Source organism: Gorilla gorilla, chromosome 15, assembly GCF_029281585.2.
Source record: "Gorilla gorilla gorilla isolate KB3781 chromosome 15, NHGRI_mGorGor1-v2.1_pri, whole genome shotgun sequence".
In the NCBI taxonomy this organism is placed as follows: Eukaryota; Metazoa; Chordata; class Mammalia; order Primates; family Hominidae; genus Gorilla; species Gorilla gorilla.
Window position 1 is genome coordinate 16,624,900 of NC_073239.2, and position 20,069 is coordinate 16,644,968.

The following is a 20,069-nucleotide window of genomic DNA, read 5'->3' on the forward strand; positions in this document are numbered from 1 at the left end:
GAGCAGAGTCTTTCACGAGCAAGCGTAATGGAAATCTCCTTTTTAAGACAACATTAGCTCATTGTTGGGAGGGCCTCATCCATGGCTAAAGGGGGTTAATTTGTTTTAACCCCATACACATCTATTGACTAACTAGCTATTATTGATCTAGATCTTAAGTAACATAAACACATCATAACAGCTCAACCCCTGCCTTCAGATAGCCTATGATCTAATAAAGAAGAAAAGAAACAAAAAATTTAAGGAAAGATTAAGAGAAATACCATAACAGAGGAATAAAGCAAGATATGAAGGCTGGAAGAAAAACAGAATATGTACTTAAGTAAATCAGGAAAGGCTTCATGGTGAAATTGGAAAATGAAACAGGACTTAAGGAATGGGTGGCACCTCAGGAAACAGAAGAGAGGGAGAAAGTCTATATGTGTATGTTTTGGGGCAGCCATAAGAATGGGGAAAGAGTATTCCAGAAAATAACAGAAGCAAAACATTAGATACAAAGTTTACATCCTATTTCAGCAATAGGCTATGTGTAATTATTAAAGGTTTTAAGAGGAAAATACTATAGTATAAGAATACTTTCAGAGGAACCAGTTTAAATTTATTTGGGAAAGTTATTAGAGCATATATTATTTCAAGTGCAAGGTTCACTGATTTTCACATTTCAGTCACTGGATTCATAATCCAAGGGGCAAAAAAAGTCTCCATAAAATAAAACATTTGTTATAAGTCCTTCATTGCATTTTGATGATCCAAAAGATGTGTCCCTCATACTGAATTCCATGATGAAGAAAGAACATACCACACAGCACTGGCTACAAGATATATGGAAGAAAAAGGAACATGATCTAAGACAGAGAAAGCAGACTTCTGGGGAGAAGCTACTATAAAACTGAGGAAGAACTAGGGTGGTGGAGGGGTACTAGAAACCAATTCTATATAGGTATTAAAAAGTCATTCCAATTACAGGATGGCATCAATCAGGGTGACCAGCAGCCATGGAACCCTTAGCAAGGGTTGAAATAAAGAGAAAAGTAAACAGGCACACTGGTTTTCCAACTGAAGTTTAGAACAGGGAGATCTACACTTTTCTGCACTCTTCAAAAGCAGGTGTTAGAGACACAGAACAGAGTTATGAAGCCCCAGTTACTCCACAGACCCAGGTCCAATAAAGTCAAGCAAACTGGCCTCCACAGGTAGTATTTAAAGAGCCAACCATGCAATAGCATTGCTGGCATCCAAAAAATTTCAAAAGATTTAGCCCTTGGCTATAGAACACCAACAACTTATTTCCAAACCTCAATCTCCAATGCCTAATACTAGACTGAGTTAAATTGGTTCCTAAATAAGCAAGGCAGACGGAAGATGGCAGAATTCTCATCCTGAAGCACACTGATAGAGTTAGTTTGGGTCCATGTAATGATGGGGTACAATCCTAATTTTACTATTAGTACCCTCTTGCATATTATTCCATTATCAGCTTAATCTGTTAATTGATCACATTTATAATTGTATTATTCTTTTATCCACTGAAAGAGATTTCTGTTCCCTTACAATTTGTCCTTTCATATTGGCACCACTTTTTGGCACCACTACCTTCGAATATCCTTCCACTACTTCATTTTATTTATAAGAGGAGATTTACACAGAAACATGTATTTCAGTTCTTATTTTATAAAAATATCAGTTCCACTCATGTTAAATGGAACGCATAGTCGAAGATGGCAGCTGCAGGACTGAGGGCTTTGTTTCCTGCTGACTGTTTTGACAGAGGCCACCATCAGCTTGTAGGCTCTCTCAGTTCTTTCCTCTGCGGGTCTCCCAACATAGGCAGACCATCACATGGCAATTTCCATCTTCGTAGTCAACAAGAGGGTGAGAGACTCCAGCAAGACGGCACTTCATCTTATGTTACACAATCGTGTAACCATGTATACGTAATCATATATATCTCATCCCCTTTGCATATGCTAGAGCTTAGAAGTAAGTCATATTTCCCACCCATGCTCTAGGGGAGAGAGTCATGTAAGGATAGAAACACCAGGAGTCAGGGACCAAGAGTGCAACCTTAGATTCTGTCCACTACAATTTATTTATTCCATAGGCTAAGTAATTTTAAATAAGGGGAGCCACATTTATAAGTCAAGTTTTTCTCTCTCCTTTAGTAAATATGATGAAACTGAGGATATATTCACATGTAAAACCAATTATTATATTAACTTCCTTTTGGATGTCAAGTTACCCAACTTTTACCTTTATAAAAAATGGTTCCAGAATCCCCAGTACAATTTTGAAGTACCGTCAGACCAAGCCAGTTGAAGAGAAGACAAATATGATCTCTTGGTGGCCATTTTTGCTGTGCTGCAAATCTCTTTGTTGCTTCCTTGTTTTGTCTTTTTACATTTTTAAGTTTAATTGAAATATCAAGTAACAAATTTTAGTACTATCACAGGCAAATATATTTTTTCCATTGCATTAATTTTTATATTTCCCTTAATCCCCTTTGTTTACTAAAAAGAAACATACATAAAATCACAATTCAATATTTTATTTTTAGAATATCAGCTACGTTGTAGTTAAGTATGTTCATATGTCAATATATTTATAATATATGTATCTATCTACCTGTATATATACTCTTATACAAGGTCATAACCCCTTCCTTTTAAGGTTTCTTGCATTATAAATATTAATATTTCTTTCTTTCTTGTTAGGTTGATTTTCCTTTCATGGGCATTGTTCTTAAATTTGAAGACATTTGTTTGGCACTATATATGCAACTTCTTACATATACATACGCCTTTCCCAAAGTAAAGAACAGCAATAAAATAATAATTTGAATTCTACTGAACTGTCTTCCTAACCTTGGTATAATACCAAGGTCTTATACTAATTTATTTCATATTCTGTTTCTCATTTTATCTTTTTGTTCTAACTTTTTTAGTGTTTCTTAAACATTTTACTACATATAAAAAAGACTTTTTAAGAGATTTATCAGCAGCAGTTCAATTTTGAAAGTTCAATTAGTGCCAGGTTACTACTGTAAAGATAATCTATGGTACAAAAGAACATATCTATACATTAAGAGAAGATACTATTTACTTTTTCTCAATAGTCACTGCATGGAATAGGTTTAAATTAATGATATGATCTCGGTTTTTGGAATAATGCTATCAAGATTGTATGGAATATGTTAATAACTAGAAAATATGTCTTAGACCGTATTTGTAATTATAACTAACTTCCTAGCAAGCTAACAAAGTTGGACAGGTGATCTATGGGTTTTGTTTGAGATGAACCACCTATTGTTTGCATTTCTGTACCAAAATATTTATTCACCCAATATCACTGCTTCTTTTGCAGCAATCCTTGGTAGTGACTGCCTAATCCCAGCACCCAAAGTACCACAGGCCTAGGAGAGGAGCAGGTTCAACATTATCCTATTTCTGCACTACACAGATTCCAAATCATTATTCTTCCCCCTTTATGCAGAACATATTTTGCTTTTAAGGCTTACTTGAGGCATATAGAGATTGAAGGTTTGTGTCTTACCACTCACCGCAATGAACGAGCAACTCAATCTTAGAGTTGTGTACAAAGAGAAAAATCCTGAAACAGAAAACAAAATACCATATTAGTAATGGCTGAGTACATGTCTAGTGTTCCCAGCGTGGCATCAGAGGACAAGACAAGAAAGACTTTCTGCATCTATACCTTTGAATCTGTGGTTCACACACAAGTCATGAAAAACTGAAAATGTAGTCAGTAAGGTTCCCCAAAGAAACTACTGCTGTTTATATGCTTAATTCAAGGGATGAATAACGTAAGAGAAAGCATCATGCATATGTACTGATCATTAATGAACAGTAACATCATGTGGCATGGTTTAGCTGTGTCCCCACCCAAATCTCACCTTGAACTGTAATAATTCCCATGTGTCAAAGGTGGGGCCAGGTGGAGATAATTGAATCATGGGGGTAGTTTCCCCCATACTGTTCTCATGGTAGTGATTAAGTCTCATAAGATCTGATAGTTTTATAAATGGGAGTTCCTCTAAACAGGCTCTCTTGCCTGCCACCATGTAAGACGTGTCTTTCTTCCCCTTCACCTTCTGCCATGATTGTAAGGCATCCCCAGCCACATAGAACTGTGAGTCATTAAATCTTTTTCCTTTATAAATTACCTAGTCTCTGATATATATTTATTAGCAGTGTGAGAACAGACTAATACATCATCTATTTGTTAAGCATTAAAAATTTCCCAGTGAATGTTCCAGCTTCATGCTAAGTTCTTTGTTTCAAGGGGGAGGTTGGGGGACAGGCCACTGGGAAAAGACATGTCTAAGACTATCTTCGACAGCTTGGCATCTTATATCACTGGACCCTAAGACATTTTCCTCTCCACACATGGATGGTATCTATCGTGCCTACAGAAGCTTGTGCCCATTTCATTCACTATATTTTAGCTAATTTCTTCAAGTTGAATAACTAAATTGTACTATCAGTTTAGTTGGGGAAAATCAACATGGATTTTTGTGGATATTCTTTTTAATAATTTTATTGATCTTCATTTTTGCAGTAATAAAAAGGTATTTAATCATATTATTTTCTATTGTTCATCAAAATGTAGTCTATGATAAAAGGGTATCCATAAAGCCAGTATTGAACAAATTAGTAACCAAGCTATATTAGTCAGGGTTCTCTAGAGGGACAGAACTAATAGGATAGATGTATATATGAAGGGGAGATTATTAAGAAGCATTGACTCACATGATCACAAGATGAAGTTCCACAATAGGTCATCTGCAAGCTAAGGAGCAAGGAAGCCAGTCTGAGTCACAAAACCTAAAAAGTAGGGAAGCCAAAAGTGCAGCCTTCAGTCTCTGGTTAATGTCCAAGAGTCCAAAAGTTGAAGAACTTGGAATCCAATGTTCAAGGGCAGGAAGCATGCAGCACATGAGAAAGATGTAGGCTGGAGGACACAGCCAGTGTAGTCCTTCCATGCTCCTTTGCCTGCTTTTATCCTAGCCATGTTGGCAGCTGACTAGATGGTGCCCACCCAACTTGAGGGTTGGTCTGCCTCTCCCAATCCACTGGTTCAAATGTTATTCTCCTTTGGCAACACCCTCAAAGACACACCCAGAACAATATTTTGCATCTTTAAATCCAATCAAGTTGACACTCAATATTAATCATCACAAGTCCACCCCTTGTCAACTTGAACCCATATACATGTCCTGAAATCATATATAATCTTCAGAGAAATAAAAGAATAAGGTCATAATTACACCTAACATAAGACAACTATCTTTCGTACAACTAGAAGCACACCAATCCCAACCCAATTGCTTACATAAAGTTAACAACATTTAAATGCTGATATGAAGTCAAAAACTCTTATGTCACATGATAAAGGAAAAAGAAAATAAAATGAAGATATTTTCTTCATACAAGTGTATACATGCACAAACATGTTCTTAACAAACTAAGGAGGAAATACTCATGACAGTTATAGTCCTTGTTTTGGTAACTGGTCACGTGGTCATAGCTGGTATTGATGACTACCTTCTTATACTACCCATTCTGTATTCCCTTTGCCTTCAGCAAGCACTTCAGCAAGTTGTGGCTTTTTACCTGGTGGAGTGACCCAAACCTTAATTCCTGAAGGGTCTCGGCAATTTGTAGTCCTGCCTGGAAGGGTTGTTTTAGTTTCCTATTAACCTTAAACAGGGAACGGTAATACTAAGAGATGCCCTAAGGGATCTCCTGTATTCCACGCATACTCTTCCTTACCTCCATTGTGGCATAGTAGACTGATTTCATCTTAATAGTCTGGGAAATCACCCAGCCAACACTGTAACTCCTTTATTAGCCTGCTGACTTAGAGGTAGAAGGAGCCCAAAATGACCAGGTGGCAATCCTAACTTCCAGTTTAATGGAATCATTGTTGTGTCTCCTGGGGCAGCACTTCTACCACTGGAACTAAGACCTCTAGGCCGGCACAAAAAAATGTTGCAGGAACAGGAAGCAAAAATTTTGCTAGTGGGTCACTAGGGGTGATGGTGAGTCGTGCCACTTCTACTTCCACCCCTTGATCCTTCGACCTGTGAATCCTGGCTATGGGGGAAACCGTACCATATATTGGACACTGATTCAGAGCATACGCAGCCTTCTGAGAACTTTGTCCCAGCCGTGCAAAGTATTGACATTGTAATTGTGACTTCAAAAGACCATTCCACTGTTCCATCAATCTAGCTGCTTCAGGATGATGGAGAACATGGTAAGAATCATGAGTATGAGCCCAGTGCCACACTTCCATAGTTATAAAGTGAATGCCTTGGTCAGAGGCAATGCTATGTGAAATACCATGACAGTGGGTAAGGCATTCCATGAGGGCACGGATGGTAGTCTTGGCAGAAGCATTGCATGCAGGATAGGCAAACCCATAACTGGAGTAAGTGTCTAGTCCTGTGAGGACAAACTTCTGCCCTTTCTATGATAGAAGAGGTCCAATATAATCAACCTGCCACCAGGTGGCTGGCTGATCACCCTGAGGAACAGTGCCATATCGAGGACTCAGTATTGATATCTGGGGCTGGCAAATTGGGCACTCAGCAGTGGCCATAGGCAGGTCAGCCTTAGTGAGTGGAAGTCCATGTTGTTGAGCCCATGCATAACCTGTAGCCCTGTCACCATGGCCACTTTGTTCATGGGCCCATTGGGTGATGACTGGGATGGCTGGGGAAAGAGGCTGAGTGGTGTCCACAAAACGAGTCATCCTATCCATGTAATTATTAAAATCCTCCTCTGCTGAGGTCATCCTTTGGTGAAAATTCACAGCAGATACAAATATCTTCACAGTTTTTTACCACTCAGAGAGGTCCATCGACATACCTCTTCCCCAAATTTCTTTGTTACCAATTTTCCAATTATGCTTCTTCCAAGTCCCTGACCATCTAGCCAAACCATTGGCTATAGCCCATTAACCAGTATATAATCACACATCTGGCTATTTTTCCTTCCAACTAAAGTGCACAAGGAGGTACACTGCTCAAATTCTGCCAACTGGGAATATTTCCCTTTGCCACTGTCCTTCAGGGATGTCCTAGAAAGGGGCTGTAGTGCTGCAGCTGTCCACTTTCATGTGGTGCCTGCATATTGTGCAGAACCATCTGTGAACCAGGTCCTTGTCTTCTCTTCCTTTGTCAACTGATCATAGGGAACTCCCCATGAGGCCATCAGCGCAGGCTTGGGGAGAGAAGGCAGGGTGGCAGGAATGGGGACCATGGGCATTTAAGCCACTTCCTCATGTAACTTACTTGTGTCTTCAAGACCTGCTCGAGCCCAGTCACATATATACCACTTTCATTTCATGACTGAATGCTGCTGTGCACAATCCACTTTACAGCTAAATGGGACAGAAAGCACCCAGTTCATGACAGGTGGTGCAGGTCACATGGTGACTTGATGACCCACAGTCAAACATTGTTTCTACCAAAGCCCAGTAACAGGCCAAGAGCTGTCTCACAAAACGAGAGTAGTTATCTGAAGAAGATGGGAGGGCCTTGCTCCAAAATCCTAGAGGCCTCTGCTGTGATTCACCTATGGGAGCCTGCCAGAGGTCCCCAACAACATCCCTATTCACCACTGACCCCTCAATCTCATTGGATCTGCTGGGTCGTATGGCCCAAGTGGCAGAGCAGCTTGCACAGCAGCCTGGACTTGTTGCAGAGCCTTCTGTTCTGGACCCCACTCAAAACTGGCAGCCTTTCTGGTCATTCGATAAATGAGCTGGAGTAACACACCAAAATGAGTAATGTGTTGCCTTCAAAATCCAAATAGGTCCACTAGGCACTGTGGCTCTTTCTTGGTTATAGGAGGGGCCAAATGCAGCAACTTATCCTTCACCTTAGATGGAATATCTTGACAGACTCTACACCACTGGACCCCCAGAAATTTTACTGAGGTAGAGGGTCCCTGATTTTTAGTCAGATTTATTTCCCATCCTCTGACACACAAATGTCTTACCAGTGTGTTTGCTACTTCTTGCTCACTGGATCCAACCAGCATAATGTCATCAATGTAATGGACCACTGTGATATCTTGTGGAAGGGAAAAGGATCAAGATGTCTCTGAACAAAATGATGACACAAAGCTGGAGAGCTGATATACCCCTGAGGTAGGACAGTAAAGGTATATTGCTGGCCTTGCCAGCTGAAGGCAAATTTCTTCTGGTGGACCTTATGGACAGGAATGGAGAAAAAGACATTTCCCAAATCTATGGCTGCATACCAGGTACCTGGAGATGTGTTAATTTGCTCAAGCAATGAAACCACATCTGGTACAGCAGCTGCAATTGGAGTCGCCACTTGGTTAAGCTTATGATAATCCACTGTCATTCTCCAAGATCCATCTGTCTTCTACACAGGCCAAGTGGGAGAGTTGAACGGGGATGTAGTGGGAATCATCACCCCTGCATCTTTCAAGTCCTCAATGGTGGCACTAATCTCTGCAATCCACCCAGGGATGCAATACTGTTTTTGATTTACCATTTTTCTAGGTAGAGGCAGCTCTAATAGCTTCCATTTAGCCTTTCCCACCATAATAGCCCTCACCCTACTAGTCAGGAAACCAGTGTGGGGACTCTTCCAGCTATTAAGTAAGTCTATGCCAATTATGCATTCTGGCACTGGGGAAATGACCACAGGATGAGTCTGGGGACCCAATGGACCCACTGTAAATTAAGCCTGAGCTAAAACTCCATTAATACCTAACCTCCATAAGCCCATACTTTAACTGGAGGACCACAATGACATTTTAGGTCCCCAGGAATTAACGTCAGCTCAGAGCCAGTGTCCAGTAGTCCATAAAAGGTCTGATTATTTCCCTTTCTCCAATACACAGTTACCCTGGTAAAAGGGCAGCAGACTCCTTGGGAAAGGATGGGCAAAAGATTAACAACATAAATTGTTTGTAGTGTAGCATAGTGGGGTCCTTCCTCAAGGCTTTCCCAGCTTCCCCCTTCATTCATGGGGTTCTGGGTCTGTAAACTGGCTCAAGTCTGGAATTTGATTGAGGGACTGTGATTCTCTGTTTTCATAATTTTAATTAGTCTTTTGTCCACTCAACCTGGAAGTTTTCTGCTTATATAAATTAAGAATGCAGTAGGCTTCCTATAAATTTCACTTCTAGGAACACCATGATTAATTAGCCAATGCCAGAGCTTACACAAATCAGATTATTCTGACTGCTTGCTTTGCGTCTGCTGTCCATTACAGTAACTATACCCACCTTGCCATTGGCAGTTGAGTGCCACCACTTGGCCCCTGCCATCTCAGGATCCAATTATTCCCACTGCATTTAAATTTTGTAGTTGAGTAACTGCAAGTCCCACTGTAAGATGTGGCATACAGAGAAGAGAAATCACAGAGCTCTTCAAGGATGCGGGTGCTGCCCTCACAAATCTATTTTGCAAAGTTTTGGTGAAAGGTATGTCTTCTGGAGCCATGAGTTAGAATCCCTGAGTTTACTGTTTTCTTTCATCACTTTGTCCACTAAACTTAGCAACAACCAACCAATTTAATCATATTTTTTGGTTCTCCATATATGATCAAAGGTATTATGCATATAGACAGTCTAGTCCTTCCACGTTCCTTTGCCTGCTTTTATCCTAGCCATGTTGGCAGCTGACTAGATGGTGCCCACCTAGTTTGAGAATGGGTCTGCTTCTCCCAGTCCACTGACTCAAATATTAATCTTTTTCGGCAATACCCTCACTGACAAACCCAGGAACAATACTTTACATCTTTAAATCCAATCAAGTTGACACTCATTAACCATCACATAAACCATTATTAATATTTAGAAAAGGTTTCACTTTCCTGAAAAACACAATAAATTTAGTTCATATATGACATTGTGCTTGATCTCTCATTATGGAGACTATGACAGTTGGAAATGTGGTAAAACTGCAATTATCTAAACTACATTTTAAATTCATTTTTACATGACCTTTCAAATTCTTAAATTCCAAATGGGCTTGACTTGAGAAAAGGGTATAAATGTAAATATATAACTAGGCCTGGTTATAGAACTTAATAATGTAGTCTTTAGCAGAATTGAAAATATTCATTAAAAATCACACCTGAAGATGAGACAAGTCTATGAAAGGAAATATCTGAATAAATGTATAAGGATCTGAAAAAAGTTGATTAATTAATGTGTTGCCTGAAAAAAACTTTATAATTCATATGTAATGGTTTCAATAATGTTTTTAAAAGAATAATATTTTTCTTGTTGTTTAATTCACAATTATATTCATTTAGCAAACTTTCAAATGCACATGTTGCCAGGCTCAAATGCAAATGCTTCATTATTGTCATCTAAAAAGAAATGATTTTAAAAATTCAAAGTACAATTATTTGGCTGCTCCTGGAAATTTGAGCTTTATTCTATCTCAAACATCTCAAAAATAGATAACACACACATAAAAAAAGATAAAGCAGAGGTTAGTTTGACCCAAGTAATGAATAAAACCTTAAGCTAAACCAGGAATATTTCTAATAGGACTTTTCTCTTTTCACATTATGTTCTTTTAATCTGTTTATAACTTTGAAAAGGCATATAAAAATAATTTATTAGAGTCAAAGTGTAATATTTCTGAATTTAAAAATAAAATAGCTATAACACACTAATGGTCCCTGAAACTTAGGCCTTAATGCCTATCAAAATATTCTTTTGCTCATAAAGATGATATAAAAACCTACTTAAAACTAATGTAGGAAAAGTGTATTTTTCTGAGTTTTTTACATTTATAAACAACTAAATTTTAAAACTATCATTACTTCAAATTTATATATCTTTACATAGAAAGTCACTTCAAACTTGGCAACTGCCTTAAATTCTAAAGTGTTTACATAAGCATCTAACTGGAGAAAATTAAGAAATCTAAACTATTAACAAATTTAGAAATTACCTAGAACTGAATTTTAGTATATATTTTTGTTGTTGATGTCAAGTGAAATTCAGGAAAAAAAATGGTATCGGGGATAATTTCCATCACATTACTCTCTTCCTCCCTCTCCAGTATGTTGTCATCATTTTTGCCAAATGATTGAGTGGCATTCATGTACTGAACCCCCAAATGACCCAACTGACTATTTAGTACCTTTTCATTTTTTTCTCTTTTTATATTACACAAAAAAATTCAAAGAGGTCAACTAATTTTAACCAAATGTAGATGTTAAAATTAACACTGGCATAAATCTTAGTTACAAAAAGCAACAATATCTTTCAATACGATCAGTAAAAAGTATTAAACACCTGTTGCAGAAGGCATTAGTCACAGAGGTCGGGAGTAAAATTATAGATGCTCTGTGTGATAGTCAGCTGCCTGCTACTCATTCCCTTGTATAATTATTTACTCTCCTTGAATGTGGGCTGGACATAGTGACATGCTTTTAACAAACAGAATATAGCAAAGTGATGGGATGTCATTTCCAAAATTAGGTTATAAAAGACTGCGACTTTTGTCTCTCACTACTCTCCACTTGAAGCAGGCTCTCATGTTGTAAGCTGTCCCACAAAGAAACACATATGTATGGTAGGTAACTGAGGGAAGCCTTTGGCCAACAGCCAGTGAGAAACTGACACCCTCTGTCCAATAACTGGGAAGAAACTAAACCTTGCCATGACCACTGAGTGAGCTGAAAAGCCGATCCTACCCCACTTTAACCTTATCATGACCATACCCTCAACTGACATCTTGATAGCAGCCTTGTGAGGGATCCTAAGCCAGAGAGCACAGTTAAGATGCACCCTGGACTTCTGACTCAATGACACTGTGAAATAATGAATGTGCATTATTTTAAGCTGCTAAATGTTGGAGTAATTTGTTATACAGTAATAGGTAACTAATATACTCTGTCTCCTAAAAATGTGTATTTTTAAAATAAAGTTTATTTTAATATAAGGCAAGTTGTGACGTTATCAAGATATTTTTTAAAAGCATTATGGTGTTACAAAGAATGATGATTTCTGATAAGCAATATTATTAGGAAGGAGATTGTAAAAATAAGGAAAAGTGGAAAAGATTAGAAATTATGTCAGGAAATCCATATTTTAGGAAGAAAATTATGGTCCAATTATGCACACTGGATTAGAAGTAAAAGAGAAAATAAGTAGGATATTAAAAGGCCATTGCAAAAGTACAGATGAAAAAGAATAGGAGTTTAAGCCATATGGCATTGGCAGTAGAAAAAGAAATAGGGAAACGGCCATGAAGTGCTTGGGAGCAAAAGTGGTGGGTTCTGATAAACAAAATACTATGAGGAAACAAATAAAGAAAGAAGCTGAAGATGGCACTAAGATGTTCAGGCCCAGTTGATTTGGAGAAATGTTGCCATTATGAAACAAAGAAAAGAGCCCAAGTGGAGGAACAATGTAAAGGGACAAAGTAAGTTTGTCTGAACTCAACTTGCTTGAGTAACAGCAGGATAATATGTTCAGTAGTAAGTTAGCACTTTAAAATACAATTATGATACTTAGGAACAAAGTCAGAACTGCAGGTACGGATTTGGGAATAATTAACTTAAGGATGGTGGTTAAAGCCATAAAAAGAAATTAGTTAGCCCACTCAGTGCTTAAAAACCTCCTGTTACTCTCCACTACCCACAGGATAAAGTATAAAATCATTAGCTCCCCACTTATCCAACCTCAGCTGCTGCACACTCCAACATACACTCAACATTCCAAACACACAAAATGACTAACAGGTCTCCCAAGATACCATCCATTTCCGTGCCCTGTGCCTGAGTCCTTGCAGTTTTTCCTTCCTGAAACGCCTCCTCCCCACTAACTCACTTAGCCTTCATGAAACTTCAGATGTCACCTCTTTTGTGCTTCTAGAACACATATTCCTAATCACTGTAAAGACTTTATCACATTTTACAAGTTTTCTTGCCTTTCTTTCCCCAACACACCAAAACTAGGGCAGAGATCATGACTTATTAATTTGGTATACCCAGTGGTGACTTGAATATATATAGCACAAACTCAATGTTCAAAGGCAAGATAATTATTGGAGAAAAAAAAAAGAAAGGAGGAAGATGGAGAGGCTTAGAAGAAAAAGTTGGAATAATTCTCCTTTAAGAGGCAGCTCAAAGAGGAAGAAATGAGGGAGACTAAAGAAACAAAATAGGTACTTGTATTTTAAAAGGATGGTATCACCTAATATCAAATGCAGAGTTTTCTTCCATCGCCACTCTCAAACTGGCTAGACCTTTATCATTTTATTCTTTAATATAGTAAAATTCATCTTCTGTAACATTTGAAAGATTTTCTTTTATAAAAATCAGAAAACTTTTATCAAATCTACTAGGAATTGGCACTGTGCCTTAAAAACACTCTGCTGTACTTGGGAGAGTTGCTGACTAATAATTTAATAGTTTTTCCCTAATGCCTCCCATACTAAAGAGTCATAAAACATAAGCCCATCATTATTTCACATCTTTTTAAGATTCCTAAATTTGCCTCACATTATTTCTTAGTACACATTGATGTAAATTCTTATGGCAACCTAAATAATTATCTTCAATAATATGTCCTGTTGGTCAAACAAGATCCTTCTCCCCCAGCCTTCCACGTATTCAAGACCTTTCCCCAAACCCAGCTGCATTTTTGCTCTTCAGCAGTTTTATAAAACTGGGTAGTTGAAATGTTATCCTGCACACAGACCACTGTCTTTACCACAGCCATTACTGCCACAGTTGGCTATATAAGGAATAGTGCTTGTTCCGGACACTACAGCCAGCACGTGTCAGATTTATCTTGCTTCAGTATTTTATTTTTGATGGAAATTATAATAACTTGGTTGTTACTCTAAACTCTTTCCTTCCTAAGGTCACTAAGTACCAAAGACAGGTTAATGCATGTGGTTTTGGTTGTTTCTTTAATAGTTTACATACTACTATAAAATTTTGTTTTACTCCTTAGAGAAAATGTAACATCTTTCCAATATAGGAGACACTCTCTTCTTCTAAGATTAAAAATAATAATAAATTATGCCATTCTTCACCTGACAATACATCCCCAAGACCACTTACCCTTAATGCTTGCCAAAAAAAGATTCACAGTAGAGAGTTACTTTTATGATTTTATGGAATAGATTTGCCTTAAAATCAGATGCCATATAGTAAAAATAAAAATAGTATCTGTCGAGCACTTAGTAGGTGCCAGGCAATGAAATCCTGGGCCTCAGAGAGGTCAAGAGGCATCCCCATAGCTGTGCAATTAAAATGTGTGGCAGAAAAAGAGCTCAAATCTAGGATCTCGCTTCAAGGACCAGGTCTTTAACCACTGCTTTATAACCCGCAAGATCTGAATTTCTATAACAGCTTACGATTTAAAACAAAACTTTAATACATTATGATCCCCAAAACACCAGTGATGTCAGAGCAGACATTCGTAATTAATAAGTGATGAAGTCAAATTTGCTAATTTCAAGGACCATTTTTGTGAATTTTCACCATGGATTCCATGAACTTCATGAACATATTTCAAAAGACATTATCATAGAAACTGAAAAAAAAATAGTATTGAAATGGAATTCTTTATTAGAGTCCTCACAAGTGACTCATGTATCACTGTATTTCTGATTTAGTTAAGAGTATATATATTTTGGCAGCAATCATTGCTAAGAACTCTCTGAGCTGGTACAAAGTGTCCAGTTGAGCTGATGAGTTTTCCGCCTACGAAGAGCATCTCCTGGGATTCAATATCTCACTTGTTGGCTCCAGCCATAGGCCATGTCTTCCCCTAAATCCTGTAATCCAACACTTGCCTCCCCTCTTCCTTCAAGGTCTAATTCCCTAAATATCTAGAGAGAAAAGGAAACCCCCTCATCCATTTCACTTGCAGGGAACACTTTATGTCAGACAAGGGGACAAAAAGTTCATAAAGTTTATTCTAAAGAGGGTCACATGTTAGAGGACAAAAGTAGTTCAAGAAATACCACTGTGTACCTGCTCACATTTCTGCACATAGTAGGTGTGCGATAAGAGTTGGTTGATGAAAATTGGGCCCAGATATCCTCCTTAGGCCTATCATACTCCTTCTAGCTCTTTCTTGGTGTTTAAAGTGGCTAGGTAAAATTTTTATTTTTTAAAGAATCAAGAGGGAAGATTCTGGGCTACAATTCCTAATGATGAAAATTAATTTAAAAGGCACAGGGGCTGACACAAAGACAATATATTAACACAATGCAAAACTCCCCCAGGGAGAAATCTCCAGGAGGTTTGGCAAGATCTCTAGTTTAAGATTTCTCCTGGGGGCTGCAGGATGGACTCAATCCTGGCTTTCAGCTACATGCCTTATTTGCTGGTGACTGGAAAATGACAGACCTGGAGACACCTCGGGCTACCCCAGGTCCTACTGAAAAGCACACTTTTCCTTTTTTTTTGTTTTGTTTTGTTTTTTTTTTTTTTTTTGAGACGGAGTCTCGCTGTCGCCCAGGCTGGAGTGCAGTGGCCGGATCTGGGCTCACTGCAAGCTCCGCCTCCCGGGTTCACGCCATTCTCCTGCCTCAGCCTCCCGCGTAGCTGGGACTACAGGAGCCCGCCACCACGCCCGGCTAACTTTTTGTATTTTTAGTAGAGACGGGGTTTCACTGTGTTAGCCAGGATGGTCTCAATCTCCTGACCCCGTGTGCCCGCCTCGGCCTCCCAAAGTGCTGGGATTACAGGTATGAGCCACTGCGCCCGGCCGCACACTTTCCTTTTCAAACCATGCCAGGAGATGTGAGAGCTCTCCAAGGGTCCTGTGTCTGCAGCGACCACCAGAAATTTGTAGATGTTTCTGTCGGGGCTTTACTGTCTATAGTTACAAGACAGCTAGCTGAGCCATGACCACTTATTTCACAGTGAAGTGGATGCATTTGAGGGAACTTGCTTTAGAAATCGACAGGCCTCCATGTTCACTGTAGTTATGCAGTCTCATCTGCTGCTCAAGGAACACAATTTCAGAATGAGAGAGTTCATCTCAGTGCAGGAGAAAGGAGCAGAAACGGAAGCTGCAATTTTTAATAATAATTTTCTCCTTTCTTCCATCAAAGACGCCTAACTGCTTATCAGAGCTTCTGATCAGCATGAGATACCATTACAGAATTATCAACTGAGTGGATATAATTCTATTATGGAGGAGTTATTTGACAGATGAGTTAGTTCATGTCACCTTATCATGAATAAATATTAGATTTTTGTTAGACTTTTTAAATAATTGGAACATCTCAGAGATTCTTTACTATATTCTCAAACTTCAAGGAGCCCAGGAATGCCAAGCTGCCTCCATCAGCACAGTTAAAACAAGGACTTCTACATTTAAAATTGCTGGTAAGCTTTCTGAATATGAAAGAAATGCCTTTTGTGTGGAGAGCCAAAAGCAAGTATAATCCAGATGTGAGCTGAAGCTATCATCTGCTTTATGATTTTCTCTAGCCTCTATCTCATGTCTAGGGGAAAGGCAATCCCTTCAGGCAGAATTTTGCCGAATGTGCCAATTTTGCCTGTATTCTGTTACCTCTAATTCTGATTTCCTCTCCTGCTAAATTCATTGTTACCTGTGTTTGACCCAAAATATTTATTCTCTCCTCTCTGCTCAGCACAATCTCAGATATTATAACACTTTTTCTCTGATTCATCAAACACCATTTGAACAAGAAATTTGTGTATATGACAGATACTGCTGAAGGTATGTGTGGAGCAAGATGCCTGTGATGACAGCTCCTGACAAGAAACACCAAAAAACTGAGTATGGACAATCCTTTCATCATCCCTCTCCTAGGTTTCCACTCTTGAGTTCTCTACTGTCCACCACTTGGTATTGTTTTTCTGACTCTCTCTTTTTCTCTCCTGGGTTTACTCCCACCTTCAAATAACCACTTATTTCTGATGCTGAGCAGTCCAGCCATCAGTATCCTTCAAAACCATACCCTGGAGTGCTCTTGCTTCCCAATATAAAGAGGTATCTCAAGGTGTTTGTTAAAAAACGCTCATCTGTGTAGGAGAAAAAGCCTGCCACTCCCTTGGGGCAGAGCAGCGACCTTCAGGGTAACTTGTAAACAGCTCTGCTTTCCACTGTGTTCTAAAAGAGTTTTGTCAATCAAACAAAATGCAGGTGTTAACAAAAAGTCAACTCAAAAGTGCAATATAATTCCTTGACAATCACACTATTGTAATATCTGTCTTGGTAAGTATAACCTAAGCCAACAGCTGAAATAATTTATTCATTTATAATAACATTATAAACCATGACTTAAAAAGAAAAAGCAATGTAATCTGGCTATTCACTTTTCCTTAAATTGCTACTTTTTTTAACCTCAAAACAGTGGTGCGTTTGTCATGCCTTTAATCAGATTTCCATAATATTTCTGTGAAATGCAAGATTTAAGCCAGAAGTAAACTATAGAAAACCAATTTATTTTATTATTTATCATTAACTAAATCATATTATACAATGGCTATAAAAGTAACAGCTTTCTTGAGCTTAATTCTACCAGCTGATGATATGTCTAAATATTATGGGTTTCTATGTGGGGTCGAGGGTGCATGCACATGTGTGGGTACGTGTGCACGTGCATGTGTACTGAATTCATGTGGTGGCACGTGAACATTTAGAGTGTTAGCCAAAAGTTATATTTTTACGGTTTCTTTATTTTACTAAAATCAAACGAAAAGATTATTTGGTTAAAGTTTTGCTTATCATACCTACTTGTATTGTCTAATACAACATCCTCCAGTAGCAAAGATGTCATTAAAAGATGACATCTTTTAATTAAATATGATGCTCATATTGGACCTAAACAAAAGAGCATTCTAAAGCTATCTGTTTAGGATAAAAATTTGGTGAATAAAATCAACATTGTTGCAGAACTGCAATGTTTGCTCATACCACAAAAATTGTAATTTTCTTGAACAGCATGCATTTCAATTAATATTTATGAAGTCCTCAAATGTCCCTCTTAACTGAAGCAAATTTTGTATTCATAATGGTCTCCCACAAAGGCTTTGGCCAATAATAATACAATACTACATGTCTCAGAATTTACAAGCATTAAATTAAAATGTAACTATAGTTTATAACATGCCAACGAAGCATACCAACTAGACAAGCATAATCCAGAGGATTATATCAGTCTAGTATTTGGCTATTCAGGGATTTGACATCCAAAATTTGCGTGTGGGAGAAGCAACTTGAGAGCATATTTCATTCAGAACCATTGCAAAAAGTACAGGTAGAGTTCTTGTCACCTCACAACTTATCTTTATTACGTACATACCATGAAACCTACCAGATGCAGGGTCTAGTGTTTTAGATGCGGCAATAATTGCAACATAAGCAGAAACTTTAAAATGTAGATGAATCCAACTGTAATATATTAATATTAAATTGAGATATCTTACAAAATATTTTTTCAGAAGGTCCTTTGACAAATGTTTCATACAGCTAACTACAGGATTCCATTATCACAAAGAAAAAACTATAGACTCTATATTCCTAATACATTCTTAATACATCCAGAATTCATCCATTTTTTACCACTTTGCTGATAGGCTAAATCATCATCTTGGCTTGGGTCTCCTACTTCTACTGTTGTGCATTCCCCAAAGTCTATTATTAACACAGCAGCCAGAATCATCTTTTAAAAGTCAAGTCAGATCAGGTCACTCCTTTGATCAAAATCTGCCACTGGGCTGGATGCAGTGACTCACGCCTGTAATCCCAGCACTTTGGGAGGCAGAGGAGGGTGGATCACCTGAGGCCAGGAGTTCAAGACCAGCCTGGCCAACACGGTGAAACTCCGTTTCTACTAAAACTACAAAAATTAGCCGGGCATGGTGGCACACCCTTGTAGTCCCAGCTACTCAGGAGGCTGAGGCAGGAGACTCGCTTGAAACTGGGAGGCAGAGGTTGTAGTGAGCCAAGATCGAGCCACTGCACTCCAGCCTGGGTGACAGAGTGAGACTCTGTCTCAAAAAAAAGTAAAAAATAAAAATAAAAAATAAAACATGCAACTGATTCCTTCTCACTGCTAATAAGAGCTGGACAAGGTCCAACATAGTCTACCTGGCCTCAATTCCTACTTCATTCTTCTTTGCTTACTCTGCTAGCATCCGCAGCAGTCTCCTCCAGATCCTGACAGTCGCTGGACAGGCTCCCACCTTGAGAATGTGCTGTACAATTTCCTCTGCCTGAAATGCTCTTTCCCCAGGTATCCTCTTGGCTAACTCCCTTACTTCTTTAAGATATATTTGATCAACCTCACCTTCTCAATGAAGGCCCCTTCACTATTTAATATAGCAACATGCCAAGCCCCAAGCCTCTTCCCCTCGCTGTACTCCTGATCCTATTTATCCCATTTCCGTTTTCCCACAGTATTTTCTCACCTTTTAAAAATTTATATATTATATATTATTTATCTTGAATGTTAGCTCCTTTTTAGTTCACTAATGTATCCCCCCCACACAAACTTTTTTTTCGTTTTTTTAAACAGAGTCTCACTCTGTCACCCAGACTGGAATGCAGTGGTATGATCTCAGCTTAGTGCAACTTCAGCCTCCCATAATCAGGCAATTCTCATTCCTCATTCTCCTGAGTAGCTGGGATTACAGGCATATGCCACCATGCCCAGCTAATTTTTGTATTTTTAGTAGAGATGGGAGTGTCACCATGATGGCTAGACTGGTCTCAAACTCCTGGCCTCAGGTAATCCACCTGCCTTGGCCTCCCAAAGTGCTGGGATTACAGGCATGAGATGCCTGCCGGCCCTAATGTATTCCATTTCTAAATAGGCTGGGCACTCCTTGAATATTCATTGAATGTTGAATGAATGAACATGTGATATGAATGCCACATGAGAAAGCTTCTCGTCACCAACACAGACAGTATAAAAGCTTCACGGAAAAGAGTTGTTTATATCACTAAGTATTCAAACCTAAGTAAGTGATATAAGATGGCCCTCTATAAGTGCCAACAGACATCCTGAAATATCCTTCTGGAAACTAAGAATAATTTACTCTC

The 20,069-nt window shown here is 38.5% G+C and overlaps 1 long non-coding RNA gene across 1 annotated transcript in view; it reads right to left on the reverse strand.

Moving 5' to 3' along the window:
• Window positions 1-299: 299 nt before the first annotated feature.
• The window catches only part of LOC129526762 (uncharacterized), a 364,222-nt gene continuing 344,452 nt past the window's right edge, over window positions 300-20,069 (reverse strand). The window contains exons 5-6 of the long non-coding RNA XR_010130717.1: window positions 4,767-4,841; window positions 300-3,606 (exon numbers count right to left, since the gene is read on the reverse strand). This is a non-coding gene — a long non-coding RNA (uncharacterized lncRNA). The remainder of the gene's footprint in view (window positions 3,607-4,766; window positions 4,842-20,069) is intronic.